The sequence below is a fragment of the Osmerus mordax genome, chromosome 15 (genome assembly GCF_038355195.1).
Source record: "Osmerus mordax isolate fOsmMor3 chromosome 15, fOsmMor3.pri, whole genome shotgun sequence".
In the NCBI taxonomy this organism is placed as follows: Eukaryota; Metazoa; Chordata; class Actinopteri; order Osmeriformes; family Osmeridae; genus Osmerus; species Osmerus mordax.
The window spans coordinates 10,477,937-10,495,105 of record NC_090064.1 but is presented as its reverse complement, the minus strand read 5'-3'; positions in this window follow the sequence as shown (position 1 = coordinate 10,495,105).

The following is a 17,169-nucleotide window of genomic DNA, read 5'->3' as shown; positions in this document are numbered from 1 at the left end:
GTAACGGTGCATTTATTAAATATAAATAATAGGTAAGGTGGTAGATCTAGGACCAACATTATTTTTTCCATTGCTCCACACTAAGGAGTTCATTTCAACTTGATTTGAACTAGCAACCTTGTCTAGACAAGTTCGTCAATCAGACAATGGTCCTTGATACTCCATCCTCATTTTGCAGCAGAAATAGTCTACTCAGAATATTCAATTAAAGTAAGTGATAGAACCCTCGCTTATCATACTGATGGGAAATGTAATATCTTTATAACATCCATCACTCAAAGGGGAAATATATTTAAATTGTGGATTTTTTCCCAAAGATTGGTACATTTTCTCAGCTTGAAAGGGGGAAATTTAATTTGAAAATGGCACGTTGACTGACTTCCACTATCAGGCCCCCTGCCCTGACTTCAATGTTTGAGGAGCCATAGTTTTGTCACTGGCATAGGATAGGAAGATACATTCTGATATTGACATTGATAGTTATACAAATTGGCATGTCTCAACACTTACGGAGTCATTCATGAGACTCCATACAGAATATTAGAGGGAGTCAGGTGGCTGAGCGGTTAGGGAACCGGGCTAGTAATGTGAAGGTTGCCAGTTCGATTCCCGTTCGATTCCCGTTCGATTCCCAGTTCGATTCCCGTCTGTGCCAAATGACGTTGTGTCTTTGGGCAAGGCACTTCACCCAACTTGCCTCGGGGGAATGTCCCTGTACTTACTGTAAGTCGCTCTGGATAAGAGCGTCTGCTAAATGACTAAATGTAAATATTAGGATTTGGCAACGTCAGGATGTTTTGTTTATCAACAAAATACAGTTGTTCTGTAGCACATCCTCACCAGTGAAAGGGTGCAAGTATGGAGTCATGCTCCCAGAAGCAGGTTTGACCCTTCCCCCACCTCACACACGTTCATACATGTTTCCTCCCTCATCATGACTACTCCTTTGAGAGCTAACCGCCGTGCATGCAGCAGAGCCAATGCATATCTATCCACTGCAGACTTTAATACCAGAGAGCAGCTCCCCTATGAAAAATATACGTCTCCCAAGAAATATACACATCAGTCACTCCACTCCCATCCACCTGCCTGATCACCAAGCGAGATCCTTGCCTCCCAGGTGTTAATCCCTAGCGTCAAGGATAATCAGTTCAGGTTGAATACCCCAACAGGATGACCGTGTGAGGATTTAGGATTTCCTAAGGGAGTCCTGGTCCTATACAGGCCTCAGTTGGACTAGGCAGCTTTCCAGGAAAAAGTATTGAATTCATCACTTACTGTTGTAGTAGTAAGTGTTGGTGATCAGGAACTGATACTTCTGTAAATGCCGAGTGATGACCTGTTTCAGAAGACTGCCCTTCCCAACATGACAGACACCTCAGCCTGAGTTAGTGATGTGGGTGATTCACCAATGATTTATAATTGATTTGATTGATGATATGGTCCACAAGCCTGTGATTTGAAGCTTCTTGGATTAATTGTGCCATTAGTGTCTTTGTCCTTCCCCTGTCTTTGACGTTGACAGTCACAATACACGACAAGTGAGTGACAGACAGATAAATGGAGCAACTAGCCTGAAAATCTCTCTGCTTTGTCTGGGAATGTACACTCATGCATACACACTGCACAAACACACCTACACACACGCACACACACACACACACATAGAAATACACACACAGAAATGCACACATAAACATTCCATCGCTCAAGCCTAACTGAGGCCATAACCTATCCAAAGCCAGGGCACAATTCATTTGATCTGCGATGCCATGTATCAGAGAACAGACGGTAACCTTTCATAGAGACAGGACCACAGGGGGAATCATGACATAGATGGAAGATCATCTTAAACCGTGACCTGAGGTTAAGGAGAAATAGAAACACATGAGTAACTCATCCTTGCAAAAGGGAAATTCTGTGGAGAGTTTATCTTCAATGGGCAGCATCAATTTGACCTGTACTGTGGTGGGAAGCGTAGAATGGCTCATGGGACATAAAGTTAGCAGCCACTGGGACTGAGACAACGGTTTCCAGAGGTTTCTCATAAGTCAGTGCATTGTCATAGTCTACAAAAGAAACTGCAGTCTGAACAGGGGTGTGGGTGTGGGTGTATTCATGAATTTATGGTATTGAAGTGACTCTCACCAGCCACAGGGGATTAAGAAAACATGACTTCACATTCGTTATGGAAATTGACCTCCCTTTGTCTGGTGCTTCTCAGTTCTGTAAGCAGTAGCACAACATATCAAACACTGAGCAATGACAGAAACCCCATCCATTAGCACAGTAACCATAACCAACAACCCAACATTCTCCACAAAGTCTCCATGAACCCTATTTTTATTTTTTTATTTAAACTTTATTTACCCAGGCAAGATCATTAAGAACAAATTGTTATTTACAATGATGGCCTGATGGCCTACACTTGTGAACACAACTGAATTAGAAATAACCTTCGCAAAATCTCCCTCCTAGTCAACTGCACAGCATGCTGGGATCCCAAGCAGCGATGTAGACCAGAGGGCACTTTCAGCACCACTCCCAGCATAGGCTACAATGATCACAGTAGAAGTTAGAAATGAGAGAACCCATGACTTCATAGAGATAGTGATCTGTTCACCAACTGAGCCAAGCAGCACTATAAGCAAGCTGCAGACATTTTTTATTTTCTCTCTCAAGTTTCTGCAGAACTGACAGTATGATGAAAACACATTTTGAAATGACGTTGCCCTACCACAAGAGGGCAGTCCAGGGAGTGCATTCGTACCTTCTAAGAGCAGAGGTCCAGAGCTGCCTGCACAACATGTACAATCCTGTCTTGACCACATGATGACGTGGACACTTTATTTGCTTGGCACAGTGGGAGTCACACAGAGTAGATCCACCAGTCACATGGTTTAGTTGTGTTGAGTATAATGCTACTATTGCTTTTGGTTTTAAATCACATTCCCTAAAAACTAGCTTCGGTGAAAAGAACACTTAGAAAACACTTAATGTGAGAAGTCTTCCATGCAGCTGTGTACTGATTATCCACCACTCGGACCCCACACAGCAATACAAGTCTCTCTGTGGAAAAACTGGCAGCTCTATACCTACTGTATAGTAGAGTTCTACACAGAGGTAAAACGTGCCAAATTTCCCCTTCAATTTGATGTATTCACAACTAAAGCTTAGTTAGGATTGTGGTTCTTTATTACCAGGATGATGAAGCTACCTGATCTAGGGTCATTTCATATTGACACTATAGCTAGAATTCATATTTGATTAATTTCATAAGAATCAATCTTACAGTTTTCCAATTACGGCTCCAATGTTTCCTTCATGAATAGCCGAGCAGAGACATGCCTGATTAAGAGTGAGCTGTGTGACAAACCACCACGAGTTTGTATCCAGACCATGAAATTCAGGAATGCAAACTAGCTACTCATAAGAGCAAAAGGAAAAATTAAAAATCTGGTACATGGGTGGGAGTTAAAAAGATCTGAGACCGCGATAAAATTTTTTTTGATTGATTACATGTGATGTAGAGCAATTAACAGAAATTAACAATTTGCATTTTAATAACATTATTATCATCAGTTAAATGAATTCATTAGTCTAGATTAGTTTGGTATCAGTATGACAAGTGCAGCTCAACAGAGCGTGCTGACGCTAATAGAAGAAGGAAGAGAGCTATGACAGATAGAGCGAGAGATAGAGTGACTGGAGGCTGTGGCTTAGGGGCCACAACAAAGCGGGGTACATACAGCATAGGAGACTGGAAACTGAAATGGAAAATGTCACAACTTCGCATCCCAGCCATTTTCTCTTCCACTCAATGCAATTTGACAGCTACCTCGGAGCTGAATGAACCAGGCGTGGAGATGTCAAAAGCCAACACTGGTAAAAAAATAAAGTAAACAATGGCAAAGTATCTTAAAAGTGCTGGTGGAAAAAGACTGTTTCAACACTTCTTCTTACACAGGATCCAATACTATGTTATTGCTATGCCCTCCTCTTCTGTCAGAAACACATACATTACTTATACAAGCACTAACACAAACATTTATGAAAACTTCCAGCGAGTGTGCATATTTAATTATGGTGCTATCCCCCAGTGCCTGAGCTTAGGTAATTAATTATGTCAGGAGCAGACACACACTAATTCTCTATACTGATGATTATCATCAATTAATTAACCCTTTACATGGAGAGATAACAAGGAAGTCTCTTAAATGAAAAAAGCTTGCATTTATTCACACACAGCTTGAAACACCTTTTGCACTCTTGGGAACCTCACAGTCTATCTGATCAGAGCGGACTTCAACTCAAGAGTATATTTTGTCTCTTTGACGGCCAATGTTGTTTGGGTTCGATCAGACTACACACCATCAATCTTTATAACCTCCTTTGTAACCACCTCTAGCTGGGTGGCTGGCCATGCAAATCCACCCTCCCACCACTTGGATCTCAAATGAGGTAGCAAAAGTAGTTGACTGCTGTGACTCCACATCTTTTGTGTACATGTTTGTCTTTTCAACCCATTCATCTTCTTAATTCAGAAATCCATGTGACACTTCATTTTGAGGACTGATTTCCTGCTTTGATTCAGGTAACAGCGATAATGCGATTCCTGCCGGTGAAATATAACCGCGTATTTCCATGGTCTACATGAGTTTCTGGCAGATCTTTTCATCACCATATAGAGTTTATAGCCTTGAAAGGAGAATGTGAGGATGAGCGGGTCTATTGTCATTGCACATTGCTGCTCACGCGTCTATATGGATGTTTGAAATGTAATTTATTATGCAGTAAAGAGTTTATGAATGAGTTAGCGTGTGTGTGCATGTAAATGTGGAATTCCCATGTCTGTATGTGTTTGGATATTTGCCAGGAAGCGTGTACAATGTGTTAAGGTGTGTGGGTGTCTCTGTGTGCTCACGTGTTCCTAGGTGTGTGGATGGAAGGAGACCTGATGTATATCAGTAGTGACTGTCCACGCAGACATAAAGGTTGGTCTTCACATGAGGCACAGGGCTGGGAATACCTTTCCTGCGAGATCAATAAACAGCTTAACCAAGTCTTTCACGAGCCACTCCAGAGGGATCCTCAGCTCCACACGGCTGTAGACCCACCGACAAACGTTTGCTTCCAGTCCCCCCTTTTCTCTGGGTTTGATAGAACCCTTCTGACATACCATGGTGGAATCGAGGTTCATTTACGTGGTCATTTATATCATTATGGGCATTCACTTGCTACAACGAGTGAGTCATTGCATCAGAGTATTTGGTAAGACAGAATAAATAGATTTCCCAGTGTGGGGAAATTGAATGGATACGTTCGGTGAAATGTTTGCGACAGCAGGAAATACAAAGATAAGTCAAGCTGTCCTCTAAAACAGAGGTCTGGGTCTCTCTTAAAAGACATTGGGGGCCTTTTAGGTCCTCACAACACTAAGATGGAAAGCAATACTGCATTTGATCAACTATATCCTATACTACTATGCTATACAACTTTAACTATATACTTTCAAAAAGTCATGAGAATTTTTTTTAATTATGTGACATGATTGTACTTACTTACTGATTTTAATTATTTCAACTTGAACCAATTAGCAATTGGGGAACAACTTTGGTTTTATGAAATACATGATAATAATATGATAACAATATGATTGGTTGGATCAAATGTGACCTCTTGCAATGCCAATATCTATTTCTAATTAGATACCAACGGTTGTGAAGCAAGCTGAAAGACATGCCCAGCTTTTGCTAAAAAACAATGTATTTAAAAACAACTCCCAGGCTTCTCTAAGCCAACCAGTATTGGGATGAGCCAGTCAAAGGTCTGTAGTAATCGACAACCACGCTGTGAGCATATTTTGAACACAGCACAGCGCAAGGCGACAGCTAGCTGCTGTCATGCTAAACAGTAGAATCCTCAATTATGCTACTTGCTTCTAATGAGATCTCTACCCACTCAGCTGTCAGGCGTTGACAGTTGTCCAATAGTAAGGTTATGTCACACACCGACGCTCAGCCTCCACACCAAGAACATTTAAAGTGCCTTCCCCATCTTGGGACTCTCATGTATGCCATTGTACCTGTCAAAGCACTTCAGCTGGGTATTTATCTCCCAGGTATTCAATTTAAAATAAATAAATGAGTGGGCTTTTTCTAATCGATGATTATAACCCAATGGAATTTAATTACTAGCCTATGCGGATGGAGCTCTTTTTAATAATGTTCTTGTGTGGAGTGGCTTTTAGGGAATTCCCAGCGAGATCTGAGAAGTACATTGTCGTTACGAGAAGTGTTTTGCACATTGCTTCATTTGGTGACGAAAGAAAATCTGAGCACACGGCAACTAGCCTAATAAGCACAGCCGTCAACATGGCTGAAAGTCGTAGGCCTAAAATCCGACAGACCTAATATAGAAGAAACAACAAGCTATTTTTACATAGTGTGTGGGAAGCATTCTTCATTAGTATTCCTGACAATGCAGTGCGGCTTGTTTCGAAATTATTTTGGAGACGAGACCTGTCTGACCACTGACGACAGTTCCACGGTCGCCTATTTATGGAAGCACATTTGTGCGAGTGGAGTAGATAACGAGCACTCATTCTGGTCACCTCTCCTCATCGGCTTAGCCAGGAGATTCATGGCATTGAGTTTGGATCTAAGCGGTCCGGTTGATGGGTGGTGTGGTGTGCATGGCGCAGTGGAATGGTGGGGGTTCCGGGGTGACATTGAGAGAATGCTCAACAAAAGCCTGGGTTTTCATATGCAGGAGAGCAAAGCTTAGGTTGCGAGCCAAAAGTGCAATTTATAATCTATTTGACGACTAACCCCAGCCGACGCCGGAAAAAAGAGCATCACTCACAGTCGGCCGCGCTTTGCATATTGCGAGTCAAAAGCGTTTAATGGTGAGATGTAACTTTCCTGTTCTCCCATTGATCATGTGGCAGGCTGCAACTCCCATGAGCAGTACATATTAAGCCCAGTGACAAGCGGAAAACATTACAAATGAGCTTTAGCAAATTTGCGAGGCAGTGCCACCTCTTTGATGTATAGATAAGTGGATGCTGGCTCCTATCTCCCGCTCACTCCTCTTCTTTCTTTTTCCTCCTCTCCCAACATCCATCTCCGACATCTTCTGCTCTCTCTGTTTCTTGCTTGCAGTCTCTTTCTCTAGCTCTCTTTCTCTGGCTGTCTTTTCATCTCTTCCTCTCCTGCACTCTCTCACTCCATCTCCTGCTCTCACAGTGTGTCTCTCTCTCTCTTTCTCCCACCACGTCTCTGTCATTTACTCCTTTGGATTAAACTAAATTGATGTTTCGGAAAAACCCTGTGATGAACACTTCTCAGTTCTGATGAGGCTTCAGGGCAAGCCAGTCATAAATCAAGGCCCTGAGAGTATGTCTGTGGGGTGGATTGTGGGCTGGGGAGGATTGTACCATGATAAATATTGAGAGGTAAAATGAGCGATAGTTTTGTCACGACGAGGAGTCGCTCGTTCTCATCTTCGCTATGAAATGTTGCTTCCTGATTGGGGCTTGGCAGGGCCGCGTTTGGCGCCGCCGTAATTCAGCAGCCCAGCAGAGGATGTTTTTGAAGCCATATGCATTGGCGGCACAAGGGCGAGTGATAAATTGTTATTCTAGACGCTGATCTCATTCTTTTTTACATTTCCCCGCCAGACTTGGGAGAAGTGTAAATGAGGAACATGCAAACAAAGCTAATGATTTCCCTCCCACTTTACCACCCTTCCCCTCCTTCAGGCCTGTCTGAAAAGCATCTCACATACATCTTTCACTAAGTGCAGCTCAATGTCTCCTGTCCCCCTCACAGATTGCGAGGCGAGTAAAGTTAAAATGTCTACTTTTCCCTGACAGAAATGAAAGACGGTGCCTATTCCTCAGTTGGACTCCAGCTGTCTCCAACCCCAGTGCGTTCTGGGAGGTTGTTTGGGTAATGATTTGAATACTGAGGAGAGGCGTTTGCCTCAGACTACGTGTAGAGACATTGACTTCCAGATATAGCTGGGATTCCATTTCTCATCAATTAGAGATGTGCTTTTTCTGTAGGCATTATTTTACAACACTGTCAATTCAAGAACATACTGTTAAAATATGTTTTATATTGGGATCATTTGGACTATGATAGACTATGAGATTGTACTATAGCACGTCCCTGGAATCAGCATGTGTTAGAGAAGTTAGTTTGCTAAATCTAATCGTACCTGTCCTGCTATCCCGGCCTTTGTTGCAAGTCCTCCCATAACAACTAGCCTATTGTGCTTATTGTCTATTCTTTTTTCTAGGTCTAAAGCTAATTAAATAGTTTGAGTACCATGTACCCCTAACAGTAATATACTCGACCGGTTCCCTGCCGTGGGTGATTCACAGCAGTAATATGACACCATTATTCCCTCCGCTCATGCTCATTGGATGTGCGGGACAGGTGGAGAGTGATTGGATTCATTTCAAGGTAGATATACTAGATCTCCAGAGTAAAGTGTTTCCAGGCATTCAAGGTCTGCTATCTCTTTACTATGTACGGGATTTTGACACTACTCAAAATTCTTCCCTCCCTAAATTCACATTCTCACTGAGATAAAGCAACATAAACAACATCTGAAACTAACCTTGCCAAGCGGCACCCGAGAGGCAACTCCCTAACCATGGACAGTGTCAATGGTGGTCACCAGACACTAGCATAGTAATATTAGTCAGGAGAGTGTTTATGGAGGGCTAATTCAAAACATTTCTCCAGATGGAAACGTTAATGCGTTGTATTGTTTACAGTCTAACTCACATTAATCTTGATTTCTCTAAGTCTCATGACAAATATTTTACAACTAAGCCAAAGTATCTCCTTCATACTTGGGCTATGTACATTTAGTATGAGGCAGGTTTGTCTATGTGTGACTATACATCCATGCAATTCTACCCTTTTATAAACAACAAATGTACTTTTCTTTCAAGAAAAAGGTAGGAAGACCAATTTAGCAAGAATGTTCCATGTCAATCAGGAGCACATCAGGGTGGAACGTTGATATGCAAACTAATCTTCACAAGTGGACGGGAAGTTCTGACCTGTCTTGAATGCACCATGGGTATATTCTGTCCGTTGTGCCAGTATTGACGTGCGTTTGTAGTGGTCAGCTTTTGGCTGATCAGGTTGCTTTCTCAAGAATGTCGAGAGGGGAGGCTGAGTTCAAATGCAGATTGTCTTTATTGTCACAAGAACAACGGTTACATTCGGTTAGATCTCTTCGCCAGAGAAAATCTAACTAATACATGAATTCACAGTCATTATATACAGTCGATAGGCAGTCCCATAATTTGTACCTTGACCCTGTCTGTGAGGATGTATTGATCTTAATCAGTGTATGTCAGTTTGCCTCGGTCCCAAAAGACCCTTACTTACATTTACATTTAGTCATTTAGCAGACGCTCTTATCCAGAGCGAACGTACAAAGTCTATCTGTTGTTTAGTTAATCTTTCGCTATCTGGTGCTTGCGCCTGTCCGAACAGGTCAGCCTGACATGTTCGGAGCAAGTCCCCGAAAGAGCCATTACTCAAATATGTAATGTTCGTACTGTGATCTCTGATGACGATCACTTTGATTACCTGATTGCGTCATCACTGATGCAGTCTTAGTGTTATGCTTTTAGTGGCCACCTAATTTAAGGTCAACTAGTTCGACCTTATGTCTTACTGTCTAAATCTGCCACATAGGTTTAAATGGGTGTTTAATGCAGTTTTCGGCCCACGACACGTTCTTTAAATAGACGAGTCAGTGGCCTCACTGTACAATCACAAGACCCCTCCCTCATGTGTTTGGGAGGGGTGGAGTCTGCTTAAGCCCCCCGGTGGAGAGGGCTGCTTACTCCCTGTGACGGCTTGTGATTGGCCCCTTCAGGGCCGGTGCTCAAGCACCCCAGATGTGCAGTTCAGCTCCTGTCACCGCTGCTGTTTGCTCAGCCTCTATGCAGTGGCCCACATACACTTATGTACAGATTTATGTGCACTCTCACTTACATGTACACTTGACACAAAGGACACAAATTATGTAAAAGATATATTCTGCTACCCTGGTCTCTATTCCATTGAAATTAACCATTAGTTCAGAGTGTGTGTGTGCCTTCTTCCTGTAGAAACACATTGCCGTCTGTTTTTTCTCTGCAATTCTGTCATAATATGGGAAGAAAGTAAGTGTGTACATAACTAAACAAGAGCCAATATACTAAGTGTATTTAATCGAATGGAAAGCAATTACATTTTTGGTGAATTAACTGTAATGACTGTTGTGACAAACGAGAACTTCACAGCTATATGTCTAATGAAGATAAAACAACCTGTTTTGTTGAGGCTAAGTATATATTCACCCTTCAAATGGGTGCTGCAGGGCACAGACAGTGGAGAGAGGAACGTTTTGTCTCATTGATTGTACTGGTGTCTTTTTCTCACACGCTGTACAGTATTTTTCATGCTTTTGAGCAAATCACAGAGAAACATTGAGGACTGACCTGACAAAAGATGCTATTACCCCACTGTAATTGGAAGTGCCTAGCAAGAGGGGCTAACATCATCCCGACTACATTTACAATATTTACAACTCAATAAACATTTCATATATTCTCCCATGTCCTTCAGTCCTGTGCATTACTGATAACATTGGCGGTTAAACACAACATTAAATATAAATTGGCTCAAAGCAGAGCATATGGAAGCCACGATTGAAGAATTCCTTTGAGATTGCCTCTCTCCTTACTTCACTACATTACAGCATATCATTTTGTGGAGGTATGGCTGGAATTAGCTTTGGAATCAGGAGAGAGGGACATAACATTTTCAGAAGTCTCTGGTAGTCCGAGCATGTAACAAGAGTCTGAAGTGCACATGCACGGCATCCTAATCCAAACTAATGGTTTTGGTAGGAGATAACCCTCAAATATCACCCTCAAAGCATCTTGGAAAATCCTGCCGCATTGCCATTTGGAAGGTTGTAGTAGTGACAGCGTGACATTTCAACACTTTCATTCTCCAACACCGGATAAAGAAGAGGCCACTTGCCTTTGCCAAGCATAGCCAAGTAGTGACCTTGCGAGTTGTTGCAAATGAATGGCTGGATACATTTAGTCTACCGCACTAGATAGATCTTCAGTTGCACCTTGGCTTTCACATATGATACTTTGTTACATTGCACTAATCTGAAACCTATATCGAGACTACAAACCAACTGTTCATTTCAGTCAAATCTTCAATAGACAGAACAGCAAGCAAAACATATTGGTAAGCATTGGTATTTATTGGGAACCTACTGTAATGTAGGTTCCCAATAAAAGGGAACTAAACTACAGCACTAACACTGGAAACGACTCTCGATGTAAGGTAGCTAATGATGTGGTTTTAAGCGAGGGGATGACATCACACTCCATGCCACAGCGGATGAGCCTGGATGAGGATGTATGGGAGGGTGTAAATATAAAGGGGCGTGTGGCATTGAGGTTCGAAACGGCATTAGCATCTGCTGGGCCATACGATGGCAGATAAACCTTTAACCATGCCGATGCATCTTCATTAAAGACACCACTTACTACTCCCCTGCATCCTGCCAGCACCATGGTCGGGCCAGATGCTGCATTTCCAGATTTTGTATAACAGATCACCACGGTTCAACAAAAACAACAAGAGGAAAAAAAGAAAAAACTCCTGAATGCCAAGCGACCAAAGGAGTTAGGTAGCAACTTTTTTTGTTGTTGTTAAGAGCGGGGTTTGGGGTGGGCAGGGGGACATCACAGGCGAGAGGATGTAGAAATCCATCTTGATTAGAGAAGCGCGTGTTAACATGGTAATTTAGGTGAGCCATTAATGACATGCTGCGTCTCAGCCGTTACCCTTGTCGTCTAAGTACTGGGCGGTGGCAGTGAAAAATAGGTCTGGGAGGAATGAGGTTGTGTGAGAGGGAGATTGTGAAACTATTTGATTAGAATATGGTTAGGATACCCACTATAGAGATTAAATAAAACCAGACTAAATTGATGGCACCCTGAGAAAGGGGGGTGAATTAGATGTACCGGTATCTCCATCGTTAGATACTTTCCTTTAGCTGCAGCTATTTCCGTGTGACAACAAACACACACTCTCTCTCTGTGATCCATCTGTATCCTGTGATTGACATTTTACATATCTGCTCGGGAGACTAATTCAGGCTGGCAGCCATATCAAGCGAGGAGGGAAGGTCACTGGTATTTGCTGCTCTGTTGCAGGGCCATCAGCAACCTCCTCAACCTTGAAGCAAGAAGAAATCCTCCAAAAAACAACAACAAGGCTAGAGGCCCATTCAGGTGCACCACACTCTTTTCAAATGTTCAAATACCTACATTGAAATGCATACTGCAAGTCTTCAAAAAAAAAAAAAAGAGATTTGCTTTGTGTTGTTGGTGTTCTTTGTTGTCGGTTTGCTTTAATTATGGTTTGGGCGCTTTGTGCAAACACAAGTAAAATACCTTAGTAGAATTGGATGTTTTTCTGCTTTACCTGCCTTGCCAAGGCAGGTTGGAGTCTTATCAAGTCGGGGGAATCTTCTCTGCATTTCTCACCAGGCAGAGAGGTGAACCCAGAGTCAATGTCTTTGCAAGCCTCTGTTCAACATATTAATAATGCATGGCAGGAGACTTTACAAATCAATAATCCATACTGCGCAAATATGGAGACCCCTAGTTTGAAAGATTGAGCAGGTTTACGACCGGAGCTGACAAGGTCACTAGACGGCTCGCACTTACACAAACACACCCTCGCAGACATACCTCTCAAATCCATCACATTACATTCGATAAAAGCCATCGCAATTTAGCCGCTCTCTCAAATGAGCGTCAGAGGGATTGGGGCAAGTGCAGTTCAAGTTCAAAGCCTAACGCCTCATCTTTCATGGTTTGACACTGAGGGACAGAAAGTGCCGTTGCTACAATCATTTGGTCTGTTCAAATGAACCGCTAGGACTGATTGATATCACCCTAGTGTCGTGTCGTACAAATCACTTGATAATTTACACTTGTGATATTCTGTCAGTTTAGGATGGAGGGAGATGTGGAATCTAAAATACAATGAAGGGGGTCATGAGAAGCCTTGGTTGGGATTGCTCATGCCTGTGACGTATGTATTCTTGCAGAAAATGTCTCAAAAGTCATACAAGAGCTCAGACAATTATAACGTGCTAATTGTGCCGTGACAAATTTGAAGACAAATACCGTCAGACAGTCAAATCCCAAGTGAGAAAAACTCATTTTAGAGTGTTGGAATTCAGACCATGTCAATAGGGAGTAATCCACAACAGAGCAACACATCTTTCAATTATCAGTTGATCAACAATATATACACACAAAGGTGACCACTGACATCTTTCGTCTGTTCACACACTGCGGTCTGGATTGTGAACTGGTCTGACAGTGTGGCAGACAGTGTGGCTGACAGTGCAGCATCATGGCACCAACAGGGCTGGGGAAGGAGGGAGCAGCTACTGAAGAGACTGCTCAGTCATGCTAGTCAGTCAATCACCTGACAGATGTTCCTCCCAGGATACCACAGATGACTTCATCTATCACATTAACCAAATCCTGCCCTCCCTTCTTGTGTAGTGGAAGCGACCAAGGAAAGAATAAAACCGCTACTGTGTAAAAAAAAACCTAGATAGTACTCAGAAAGTCTGCCTTAGTAACTGGGATTAGTTGGGAAGTAGTACTAAATGCAACACCTGTTTTTTCTACCTTTGCATAGAGTTTTACATTGTATAGTTTTGTTAAAGAATGTATAGTTTATAAGGACTACAGTATCTATAGTTTGTAAGGATGTACAGTACAATATCAAACAACATAGGATATACAATATGACTTTATTTTGTTGTTCTATTATGAATCTCTCTCTGGCATGTTTTATATATGTAGTATCTACATGCATGAAGCAAAGCTGTGCCTGTGAGGTGGGTCACCAAACATTGCCTTTCATGCTTGATTTCAGCCCTCGGGCAGCATCGTAGTGAATCTGTCATGACAACTGCACACCCCATCAGATGTGTCTTTTTCTTATTCTCTTCACATCTCATCCAGATAAGTATGCGTGCACATGTGCAGGTTGTTGTGGGAGCTTATGAGGCTCGTGCCCACGGGCATTAGTGGATATCACAAAGCAGGTCTAATGCTGGCCAAAAGGAGTACGTGGTAAACTGACCCACTTAACATTTCAAAGCAGGGTATATCCTAATTCCTGTGCTCCCAGCATGTGTGTGTTCTGTGTTAGCGAGAGAGGGATTGAGAGAGAAAGACAGAGAGAGAGAGAAAGCCAACAAGGACAACAACAATTCTGTGACTGTGTGTGTGTATGTTTGTGTGCATGCTTGTTAAGAGTGGATGTTCCATTGAGAGAGTGTGTTTGTGGATGTCATGTGACAGTACATGTGAGTGTCTGTGTGTCTGCCTGTACACGCCTCGAGAAAACAGATAGATGTAGTCCTCTGGGAAATGGATAGAGGCTTTGGAGTGCTGCAAACCATCATAGCTATCAAATCAGCCAATCAGGTCCCTGATTGAGATCTGTGGTTTTGCTCTGAGGAGCATGCTCCAGTCCAGGCTCAATGAAATATGGAATGAATATAGAGGAGAAAAGAGGAAAACAACTTCCTGGACAAGGAAAGAACATAGATGAATGTCAAATGTAGTCACAGGAGAGAGCAAGTTATATCTCTCTCTCTCATTCACACTCGAGTGGCCATGGACCTATTGATTTTATACAAAAGTCAGCTGGAAAAAACAAGCACAACTTCTCTTTCCCCAGACAAGTCTCTGGCATTATCATTGTTTTGGAGCTCCAGCTGTATTCATCCTGTTGTTGTCTTCATACAAGTGTGACAGTTTTAGCGCCAGCTTGCAAAAATATCTTGTGAACACACATTGCCGAACTCAGCAGTTTCCCCAGCTTGAAAAACTTGTTCCTGACACATTACAGCATCCATGTTATTTTCTCAGTTGGTGGGTATTGTGAATGTGTCGTGAATCCAATAATACATGACCCATCTTGAACTGTGTTAGAAAGAATCATTCTTTAGAGTAATTAGTAGACAGCTGCTACAGGTGTAACCTTTTCTTTCAAAGAGCAAAGCATGTTAACACTTTGACAGCTTTGAAAAATGTCATTCATGTCATATAAGAGTTTGATTTCTAAAATATGATGCAAAGGTGACAATGTAGTTGTTTTCCTTCAGTGGAGCATGAACCAAAAACACGAGTCAAATTAAATTATGCTAACTGTAATTCTGACTGGTAGTTTCCAAGCAAAAAGGTCAACACATTAAACAGTGCTAGACTGGGCAATGTTTGGAAAGCCCACTCTGTGGATCAATGAATTTCAAAATGGAATCGTTAAGCTGCCTTCAGCGTTACAAATTTGCCAATCACAATACTATCCTTGTGGTGTATGGTGTATGCATGGACTACCATATCCACATATTTCCACTGCTGAACGCAATACATTTTGTAAAAGAAATTGGATATCATAGTCAACAGACATTTCCTTCAGAAACAAAAAATGCTAACACTTCATGACATTTTTCTGGAACAGTGTTATAACAGTGTTATATCTCAGTTCTGTAAAAAAAAATACAAAAGACTTTGTCCTGGTTCCTCCTGTGGCTGCCTCCTCTTTAGTATGGATACGCCTGCCCTTTTTCAGTGGCCCATGTCACACAAGACAGCGAGACAAACTCAGAAGTCAGGAAGGGATACATAAAGGTCACTGTCTGACAGGGGGAAGACATATTGCACCCCTAGGACGGCTTCTGAAGAGTGAGTGAGCTACAGATTTTACTGCCGGTGGATCCTGCAAAGCGAGGCTTAGCATTTACGTCAAAGTTAATGCCTTAAAAGCATTTCTGCTAGTACGCCTGTTCTACTGTTACCATCACGGAATGTTGTCTTCGTGTGAATCCCAGAATCATCTGCCTTTGACAAGTATAGGGTACTGACACCATGATTTCCTATCCCTGTGATTAGTGAGGCGACACCCTCGGATCTCTGGAGAAGGTGTGCTGCTTTGTTGATGCGGCAGAGCATCTCTCATCGATTCTCACATCCTCTTCCTCCTGATGCGTCTGTCTGCTGTGTGTCCTGGGGCCTGAGGGGGGAGCACACGAGACACACACTGTCAGATACATTCACATAGCCATGAGAGAGAGACCCAGGAAAAGAAACAGATAAAAGGTGAGAGAGAACCAGACAAAAAGAGCGAGAGAGAGGGAGAGCGAGAGAGCATGTAACTACTATAAAGGAGAGGTAGAGACGTGCATACAGTATTCTGCGTTGACATTTAGAAAATCAAACTGTATGCAAAGCATGTTCAGCTTACTTGATTTTACATACAGGCCAAATGGATGTCAGGGGATTCTGGTTGACATTGCTTAAGAAGGTCCTCATCATGGGTATGGAAGAGCAGTGTGTGTGTTCATTCACCTTTACTCAAAAGGGAGCCAAATGTGAGATGTAAGCGTTGGGTTGGTGGCATTTCCATTTCAATATCAATGCATGCTCTGTTTGATACTTTAAAACGGTGACAAGAGATGGCATGTCCTAAAACTCTGTCTAACCATGTGTGTAACTACTAGATTAAACATGTTGCTTTCTTCCCTCAAGCTTCCTCCTTCATGGACACGCTGTAAATAATCAAAAGAGATTATCGAGTCATCTCTCCCAGTCCCTCAAAGAGACATCCAGATATCATCCAGAGCCTCTTGCCGGAGTATTTGACCAGCATACAAAAGTGAACGCCAAAAAAACCCACAACACATGAATCTCCATAGCCAGTGTGTCCTGACCACGTCCCTCTGGCGACGCGGCCCGTGAGAGTCCGCCGGAGCTTTTGTTTGTGTTCTCTCAACGAGGCTGGTCTTCCCACAAGTCACAACCGCTTTCCCTCACGCTGTCTGAGCTGGCGCCCGCTGAGAGAGTGATTTCCTGAATAGCCTTGCAGTCACAGACGCTGAGGGGGAGAGCACTCAGCCCCACGGTCTCATACGTGACACTCTCACCTTGCTCTCCCGTGTCCATCTCATAGCTGCACCGGCAGGGAGCTCCCCATTCCAAACACATGATAAGTGTAAAAGCTATCATTTTTGGTGTGTGTATTTGTGTTT